Genomic DNA, 9,390 nt, shown 5'->3' with positions numbered 1-9,390 from the left:
TCTTTTGCTGTGTGACAAAAAACAGAATCATCATCATCCATACAACAACCAGAAGCCGAAAGGACCTGCAGCAGCTGATTTTTGGAAGAAAGCCTCAGCGACAAGCTGCTTTCGAGCCTGCTTTCTTTTCGGAGTCTTGTTAACACCTTGTGTGCTGGGCCAAAGAAGCCTAGGGATAGGTATTTACCTGGCAAGGCGACGTGTTTGTTAGCCTTTGTTGTTCCTTTTTCATGTGACAAGCCTTTCTTCACAAATCTATGTATTGCTGTGTGAATTCATTTATCTATTTATGTATGTATGTATGTATGTATGTATGTATGTATGTATGTGTGTATGTATGTATGTATTTATTTATTTATTGATTGATTGATTGATTTATTTATTTATGTGTTTCATAATTTTGTGTGTATTTTGATGTGTCCATCGCTTGATTTATATCTATGTGTTTACAAAATCTTTCTTTCTTTCTTTCTTTCTTTCTTTCTATCTATCTATCTCTCCTTCTTGGCAGACAATAAAAGTCTTTGGAGCTGTCAATGTTGTCCGTGTGCTTCTTTCTCCACCTGGTGCCTGCTCATGGAAGTTTTTCTAAAATGAGTGGAGCCTGCTAGCTGGGTGGGTGGGTAGGTAAGTAGGTAGGCAGGCAGGCGGGCGGGCGGGCAGCTAGGCCCACAAGATCCAGTAGCAGCTAGGTAGGTGCAATCAGCCTGATCAGCCGGGTGGCTTTCACGCCTTTCTGCCTGTCTGTATCCAGAGTGCAGCTCCGACGATGGCGGGGGGGAAGGAGGGGGGCCGTTTTCAGGGGAGGGTGGAGGAGGCGGAGCCATGCACAGTAGTCAGGCAGCAGGTTCCTGGTGGTCATCGTTGCCGCTGCTACTTTTTATCATGAAGCAGATTTTTTTTTTTTGTATCCCAGGTCACTAGTTGTGTTTTTTGCCTGGCCTAGCAGCCTGGCATGTGTTGTTGTGGCTTGCTGCTGCAGCTTGTGACTTTCCAATGGTGTGATTTGTCTCCCCGAGGCAGAGGGAGTGCTCTGAGCGTGCGGCGTCCCAGACAAGAGCGTTGCGGTTATCGCTTCTCGGCCTTTTGGCTGCAGATCAAGTGTAGTATCTGCCGTCAGAAGGTTTTTGAGGACCCTTTCACTCGGCCTGGAGTCCCTTCCTTTTGGGGTTGGGACTCCTGCTGCTATTGGGTGTTTGGCATTCCCTCTGAGCGATAGACAAGTGTGTGATTTTGAGGAAGGACCCCCTCTCTTGGCCTTGAACCCCTTCCCTTTTTTGGGTTGGGGTTATTGCTGCTATTAGGGGAGGGGCATTCCCTTTCTGCACTTACAATGGCCAATCGAGATTTTACGTCGGCCCAAGGGGCGTGACTCAGAAATATGGTGCGATTTAAACTTGATGAGGGCGTTCGTGAAAAGGTGACAGAAACCTTTCTGTTGGTGGAGGTGTTAATGGGCTTGTTGAAATTTGATGTTTCTGATTTTTTCTGTTCTCAGGATTTCTCAAGAATGGGGTTTATAGATGTTACTTTTAAGTCCACTGATTTGTGCCATAATGTACGGAAAAGATTTAAAGAAAGAGAGGGTCATCCTAGTTTGGTGGGTATTCATCCAGTTTTTCTTTACCAGCATGAGAAAACTTTGTTGACTTTACATATGTTTAACCCTTATATTAGAGAGTCAGATATTTTGGACTACCTTCATAAGTATTGTTCTAATGTTCATTTTTGTTGAAAAGTTAACTAATGCCCAGGGGGTTTGGAATGGAAAGAGGCAATATCTTGTACAATTTCAGGAAGATGACTCATGGCCTTCTGGGTATCGTGTTCCCCCTGTATATGTTTCTATTGGTCCTGATAAAGGGCGGGCTTATTATAGGGGTCAGGGTAAATTTTGTAGAAAATGTTTGGAGTACGGTCCCTTTTTTGAAGATTGTAAAATTAAAACTTGTTTGAAATGTGGAAGTGAGCTGCATCTTGCAAAAGATTGTCCAGTTAAAAAATGTGATAACTGTGATGCAACAGACCATCTTTTTAAGCAATGTCCCCGTAGGTCTTTTTCTTATGCTGATATTGCCAGACGTGAGCAGCCTTCAAGAGCTACAGTTCAACATCCTCCTGAGCAAGTTGTTGGTGGTGGATTGATGGAAGAGCCTGGTGATGGGTCCGATGAGTCTCAGGATATCGATTCTATGGATATCCATGATGAAGATTCAGTGTTCCAGTCTGGAGGCCCTGATGGAGCTTGCTCTGTCGGGGTTCCTGTTGTGTCCTCTTTTTCCTCTGCAGGTCCCAGTTTGGAGCCTAAGGTGCAGCGGCCTGTAAAGATGAGAAAATTAAATGAGAAAGAACAGATTAGTGAATCATCAGAGTTGAGCAGCTCCTCAGCCTTGGTTGTATCTACAGCAGTGGAGCCCGGAGACGGGAACCCGGAGGGCAGCGATACTGTTTGTAGTGGTTCCTTGTCATGCTGAAGCAAGTGGTGTGTCTTCTCTCACAGAAGATTCTGAGATTATTGAAGAGCAGGAGAATCCGGTGTGCAATGTTATCTTGGTTCCAGAGGAGATTGCCATTTGAATGGGTGTTTCGTCTGGAATAGATGTTGTTCCTGAATCCGGGAAAGATGTTTCTCCTATGGATCTCAGTAAAGAGAGTGGTAAAAGAAAGGACAGCCAGTCTTCTGACAAGAATGACTCTCAGCCTTTGTCTAAGAGGTTGGCTGGAAGTAAGGAGCTGTAATTGACTGATGAAATTGGTGTTTTTTCTTCTCATGAATCTTCACAGGTTACAGGCTTAATAGAGGACATTTCTTCTCCAGATCATCGGGACGGTAATGTCTTGGGTTTTTCTTTGTCATCTGACTCTTCGGATGAAGAAGTTCAACGGATTGTGAAAGGATATCAGAGTGGAAGTGACTTAAAATAACATCATGGCTCTTAAGGTACTTTCTCTTAATGCACGTAGAATTAAGTCTCAAGCTCGTAGGTTAGCTTTGTTGGCATATGTTGCCACTCTAGGGATGCATATCATTTGCCTTCAGGAATGTGCTTTACCATCCAATATTGATCACTCTTCTTTACAAAATGAGTGGAAGTATGGTCCCCCTGTGTGGTGTGGAGGTGATGAAAATAAATCTGTTGGTGTTGCTGTTTTGTTTATGAATAATGCCTTCTCTGTATTAAACAGTACGGTTATTGTGCCTAGGAGAGCCTTGTCGATCAAAGTAGCTTGGGGTGAAACCGTGTTTAATGTTTTTAATATTTATGCCTCCCCTTATAAGCATGAGCGTGCAGATCTTTTTGAAACTCTTCGTGTTTTTCTTCCTGGTACTCTGCCAACTCTTTTTGTTGGAGATTTTAATACAGTGTTATGTATTGATGGAAGGAAGAGAAAGAGAGGAGAGGGCAGTGTTGATAAAACTTCTAAAGTCCTTGCCGATATTGTTGAAGATTTTGTTTTTTCTGATGGATGGCATAAGGTTAACCCCTCAGAGTCTGGTTATACATGGGCAAATAAAGATTCTCTGTCCCGTATTTATTATATTTTTTCTTCCTCCTTTTTTGATCCATTTGAGTCCAGACTCTTTGATAATTGTTTTTCTGATCATAAGGCTCTCTCTGTTTCTTTTGAGACATCTGAAACTATTGTAAATGGAAAAGGTATTTGGAAGCTAAATACGTCTCTTTTGCAGGATGAGAATATTGTTGAGGCTTTCTTTAAAATGTATAAGAAATTGCAAGGTACTAAGCATCTTTATGATTCTGTGTTGGTCTGGTGGTCTATGGTCAAAAAAGAATTTCAAGTCTTTTTTTAGTAGATGGGGAAGGCTGAAAGCCAGAGGTAAGAGGGAGGAGTTTGATTTTTTGAATAAAAGTCTTCAGATGTTGTATAGATTACGGGACAATGGTGTTATGGTGGAGGGTTTGATTTCTGCTACTAAGATAGAAATTAAAAAGAAAATTGAAGAAGTGGGTAAAAAGATCATTTTTAATTCCAGAATTCAGGAATTTGAGGAAGGGGAGCGTTGTACTAGGTACTTTTTTAAGAAGTCATATGCTAAAACGGATTTAAGGATTCTGGAGGAAGGGGGAGTGAGAAGTAGTTCCATTAAGGAAACTTTAAATATTGCAAGTCAGTTTTATGAAGAACTTTATAAAGAAAAGAAGGTGGATGAATCTTGTATGGCTGATTTTTTGAGTTCTGTAGACAGATTTGTATCTGTTGATGATGAGCAGAATCTGGTTGCTGAAGTGACGGAAGCTGAGCTTAAACAAGCTGTGGATGAAAGTGCCTTTAATAAATCTCCTGGTCTGGATGGGATTCCGTATGAATTGTACAAAGTGTTTTGGAGTCTTTTGAAGGATGATTTATTGGCTGTGTGTAAAGCTTGTTTTTCAGGGATGTCTGTGTCTGAATATTTTAAGAAAGGTTCAATTGTTCTCCTTTATAAGAAAGGCCCTAAAGAGAACATTCGTAATTGGAGACCAGTGACTTTGCTCAATTGCGACTACAAGATAGTAACCAAGATTCTCGCTAACAGAATAAAGCAGGTCATTAGTACAGTTATAGAGGAAGATCAGAGTTGTGCAGTTCCAGGTAGGAGTGTATTTGAAAGTTTGACTTTGTTAAGGGACACTTTGACCTTTGCTGCTGATAGGAAGGTGTCTGTGGCCTTGTTAGGGCTTGATTTTGAAAAAGCCTTTGATTCTGTTTCACATAATTTTTTTTTTGCTGTCCTGGGTAGGATGGGCTTTCCTTTTCAGTTTATAGCTCAGATAAGGTCTCTGTATGATGGTGGTTCCAGTGCTATACAGGTACGAGGACATAGTGGTGATGCCTTTCCAATAAGATCTGGGGTAAGGCAGGGGTGTCCTCTATCTCCAATTCTTTTTATTTGTGCCCTTGAACCTCTTTTGAATAAATTGAGGAATGATGAGATCATTAGAGGAGTAGAGATACCTGGTAGGCAAGTAAAAGTACTTGCTTACATGGATGATGTGAGTGTTCTTTGCACATCCTATGCTTCTATACAGAGAGCCCTTTTGTTAGCTAATTTGTTTGCTACTGCATCTGCACTTCACGTTAATATCCAGAAAAGTGCTTGTATGGTTTTTGGTAATTGGCATAATGATCTTCCGGATGTCATTCCTGTACAGAGAGATCAGATTAAGGTATTGGGGGTCTATTTTGATCAATCCTTGTCTGGTCAAGAAAACTGGGTTCAGGTTGTTAAAAAGATTAATGTTAAAATCAATTTTTGGAACCTTAGAGATCTGTCTATGGAGGAGAAAGTCCTTGTGGTTAAAGCAGTCCTTTTGCCAATTATTTTGTATAGTTGCTTTATTTTTCCACCCAATAGTTTGTGGCTGAAAAGAATCAGTAAGCCTCTTTTTTCTTTCTTTTGGAGCTCCAAGATGGAGAAATTGAGCAGGGACAAGTTATGTTTAAAGAAAGCCTTTGGGGGGAAAGATTTTCCTGAGTTAGGGCAATTTCTGTATTTGAAAGTTTTATCCTTTTTAATTAAGACCACAGAGAAAGATAGTAAATTGGCAGTTCTGGTCAGGTTTTTTGCCGAGAAGTTTTTACACCAGTATAATTGGGTCAAAGTGTCTCTTAAGCAGCCTTTTGCTCTTAATCCTCCTAAATTATATTTATTTTTTGAGAAATTGGTTAAAGACTTTCGCTTGACAACCTTGAGTTATGATTTAATTTCAGATCAGAAGAAATTGACTGCTCATGTTAAGAATGGTACGACAGTTGTGCAGATTGGCAGGATGTCTGAGTCATTCTCTAAAGCTGTATGGTCTAAAGTGTCTAATGTGTGTTTGGTTAATTTACAGAATGATATTTCCTGGGCAGCAGTTCACTCTTGCATCCCTACAAGAGAATTTCAACATCGGAGGGGTTTGGTGAGGTCGGAGAATTGTCCCAGAGAGAGATGTGGTGAGTGTGAATCTGTGAGGCACTTTCTGTGGGATTGTGTGTTTGCTAAAGAGGTCTGGAAGAAAGTCTCTCTATTGGTTTCTGAGCTTGCTGAGAATGTGATAATCAATTATGATTCTGTGTTATATGGGAAGAATTTGTCTCTTTCTAATCCTAAAGAGAGAATGGTGTGGCAAGTGATTTGTACCACGAAAGAGGCTTTGTGGAAATTTAGAAACCTTTATCTATTTAAGAAAGAGTTCTTGTCTGCTGATGATTGTATGGGTCTTATCCTTGGTTCTATTTATCTGTACTATTTAATTGATAAAAAGGCCAATGAGGGAAGAGCTAAGATCTTATGGAAACCTGATATTTGGTCTGCTAGAGTTTTTGTATAATTACTCTTTTTGTACATGATATAATTTGTTTCTTTTTTTCCTTTCAGATGTTCTAAAGTGGTTCCTTGTATGTTGAAGGGTGAGTACAGGGTAAGTGTAGGGTGAGGGTGTAGGGTGAGAGTAAGGAACAAGTGTTAGGGTTTAGTGGGGAATAGGAAGGTTAGTCTTTAGGTTTTTGTGTTAGGGTTTTGTTAGGGTAAGTTAGAGGGTTTTTTAGGGATAGTTTTTTTTACTTTATGGCAAACGTAAAAGCTTTGCTTGTACAGAGTGGTTTATGTTTAGAAAGCAAACGTAAAAGCTTTGCTTATGTAGAGTGTTTTATGTATAGAAAGCAAATGTAAAAGCTTTGTTTATACAGAGTGGTTGATGTATGGAAAGCAGATGTAAAAGCTTTGCTTATACAGAGGGTTTTATGTATAGAAAGCAAACATAAAAGCTTTGCTTATTTCAGATTGTTTTCTGTATTTAATGTCTTGTAATACTTTGTTCATTTTATGTTTTAAGAAAGTTTTCTGTATGTGAAAGTTATTTTTCATTGTATTTGTAGACTTACTTTGTTAAATGTTTTTTGTATTCGTCTGGATATTGTACTGTATTGTTTTCCTTATGTATATTTACTTAGATGTTTTTATTGTATATATACTTTTTCAATAAAAAGATAAAAAAAAAAAATTCTGCCCTGCATTGCACATGGGGGTAGTAGGGGCGACCTGGTTTTAGGTGGTTTTCCGGGTTGCCCTGAAATACCCTAGCAGGGTGGAGAACAGCTTGGTCTTGGTCAGGGGTCGAGGGGGGGCCTGGGTATCGGTCTTGAGGGGGTTGTGAAACCTCTTCTTGCCTGTATCTGGCCTCCCAGAGCATTCGGCAGCGGTCGCCTGTGTGGGTACGCTGGCCTTGCATTTTTTGCACTTTCCACCAAGAACGAAATATTGGAAGGAATTATTACGGACGGATTAATTGGCTTTTGAAATTTAGCGAGGTTATTGGATTGATTTGGATTTTGATTTGGACGAGTTAGCTATTGTAAATTTGTGGATATGTATATATGTGAATAATTAGGTGATAGGTGATAGGGTAGGAAAAAATAAATAAAATCTGTTCTTATCAGTTTAATATCTGATACGCGCCCTATCTGGGTGCCATATATTAAATGGATTTTTGAAACAGGGAGATGGAAGAAGAGCTTGCTCTGTCCACTCCACGCATTGACCTGGTATTGCAGTACCTCCAGGACCGGTGCACCCCTCTCTTTTGCTGTGTGACAAAAACAGAATCAACCCAAACTAACCAAAAGCCGACAAGCCGAAATGAGCTGCTGCTGCAGAATTTAGGACGAAAGCCTCGGCCGCAAGCATCTTTCCTGCCTGCTTTCTTTTTTGCCATTCTGTGCGCGCAGCTTTCTTTTGGACTCTTGTTAACCCCTTGTGTGCTGGCCCAAAAAAACCTAGAAAACGGCTGTTACTTGTAGAGGCGACGTCTTTGCTATCCTTTTTTTTCATTCTTCATTTGATTAGCATTTCTTCACAAATCTATGTATTGCTGTGTAAATTCATAGATTTATTTATGTGTTTCATCATTTTGTATGTATTGATGTGTCCATTGCTTGATTTATTTATGTGTTTAATAATTTTGTGATCTGTTTTTTTTTGCTCTCTTTCTTTTTTGTTTTCTTTCTTTCTTTCTTCCTTTCTTTCTATCTATCTATCTATCTATCTATCTATCTATCTATCTATCTATCTATCTATCTATCTATCTATCTATTTCTCTCTCTCTCCTTCTTGGCAGACAATAAAAGTCTTTTGAGCTGTCAATGTTGTCCGTGTGATTCTTTCTCCACCTGGTGCCTGGACAGGGAAGTTTAAAAAAATGAGTTGAGCCTTCTTGCCTAGGTAGCTAGGTAGGTAGGTAGGTAGGCAGGCAGGCAGGCAGCTAGGCCCACAAGATCCAGTAGCAGCTAGGTGCAATCAGCCTGATCAGCCAGGTGGCTTTCACGCCTTTCTGTCTGCCTCCGGATTGCCGCTATGACGGCAGGGGGCGGGCGGGGGGAAGGAGGGGGGCCGTTTTTGGGGGAGGGTGGAGGAGGCGGAGCCATGCAAATTGGAGAGCAGCTATCTGTCCAGTAGTCAGGCAGCAGCAGCAGCAGGTTCGTCGCTGCTGCTGCTGCTTTTTATCATCAAGCAGAGTTGTTTTCCCTGGGCAGTAGTTGTCTTTTTTTTTTTCGGGCCTAGCAGCCAGCCATGGATTGTTGTCGGTTGCTGCTTTTGAATTTCCAATGGTGTGATTTGTCAGCAGCATCATTGGTGTTCCCCGTCTCCCCGAGGCAGAGGGAGTGCTCTGAGCGTGCGGCGTCCCAGGCAAGAGTGTTGCGGTTATCCCTTCTCGGCCTTTTGGCTAAGACCAAGTGTCTTAGCCAGAAGTTTAGCTAGTGGAACCTGCCCCCTCGGCCTTGTAGCATCGGCATTTTTGTGTCTTAAGCTGTATGTTGCTATTGGGGGGGTGGTTATCCTAAGCACCGGGTTGTGATTAAAACTGATTCTGCTATTATGGCAGGTGAAGAGCTTGATGGAGCTGGAGTTGGAGTTGGAGTTGGAGCTGGAAGATCTGACGGTGGTCGTGAGGAAGACGGAGTATTGGGAGGTGTTCGTTTTGGACCAATTCCTCGGATGAAGATGGATACTCTCCATATTGAGGTAAATGCTGATTTTCAGGGCCTCAAGAATGGAGAGTTTCTTCAGAAGACTTTGCTGCATGAGACTCTTAAGCTGAGCTATACAGATTTTATGTGCTTTCAAGACTTTGAAAGACGAGGTTATTTTGATCTGACCCTGATTTCTGAATTTTTTGCCAGTTTTGTTTTTGAGTCGTGCAGGAAGCTAGAGGGGTCTGAAATTATGGATGGGGTTAAGATAACTCCTTTATTTGATAATCCTATCAAATTTATAACGGTGCATATGTACAACCCTCATGTGCCGAAGGAAGCTATCCTGAATTATTTATTTAGATTTTGTTCGAATGTCCTTTTTGTGAAAAAGGTGACTAATCAATTTGGGGTCTGGACAGGTAAGAGGGT

The 9,390-nt window shown here is 41.0% G+C and overlaps 1 non-coding gene across 1 annotated transcript; it reads left to right on the top strand.

Annotated features, from left to right (window-relative positions):
* Window positions 1-7,371: 7,371 nt before the first annotated feature.
* LOC128654985 (U2 spliceosomal RNA) lies at window positions 7,372-7,567 on the top strand. The gene has a single exon (XR_008401604.1). It is a non-coding gene; the product is annotated as a U2 spliceosomal RNA (small nuclear RNA).
* The last annotated feature ends 1,823 nt before the right edge of the window (window positions 7,568-9,390 follow it).

The sequence above is a fragment of the Bombina bombina genome, chromosome 3 (assembly GCF_027579735.1).
Source record: "Bombina bombina isolate aBomBom1 chromosome 3, aBomBom1.pri, whole genome shotgun sequence".
Classification (NCBI taxonomy): Eukaryota; Metazoa; Chordata; class Amphibia; order Anura; family Bombinatoridae; genus Bombina; species Bombina bombina.
Note: the sequence above shows the minus strand (reverse complement) of the source record. Positions and strands in the feature narration are given on the sequence as shown.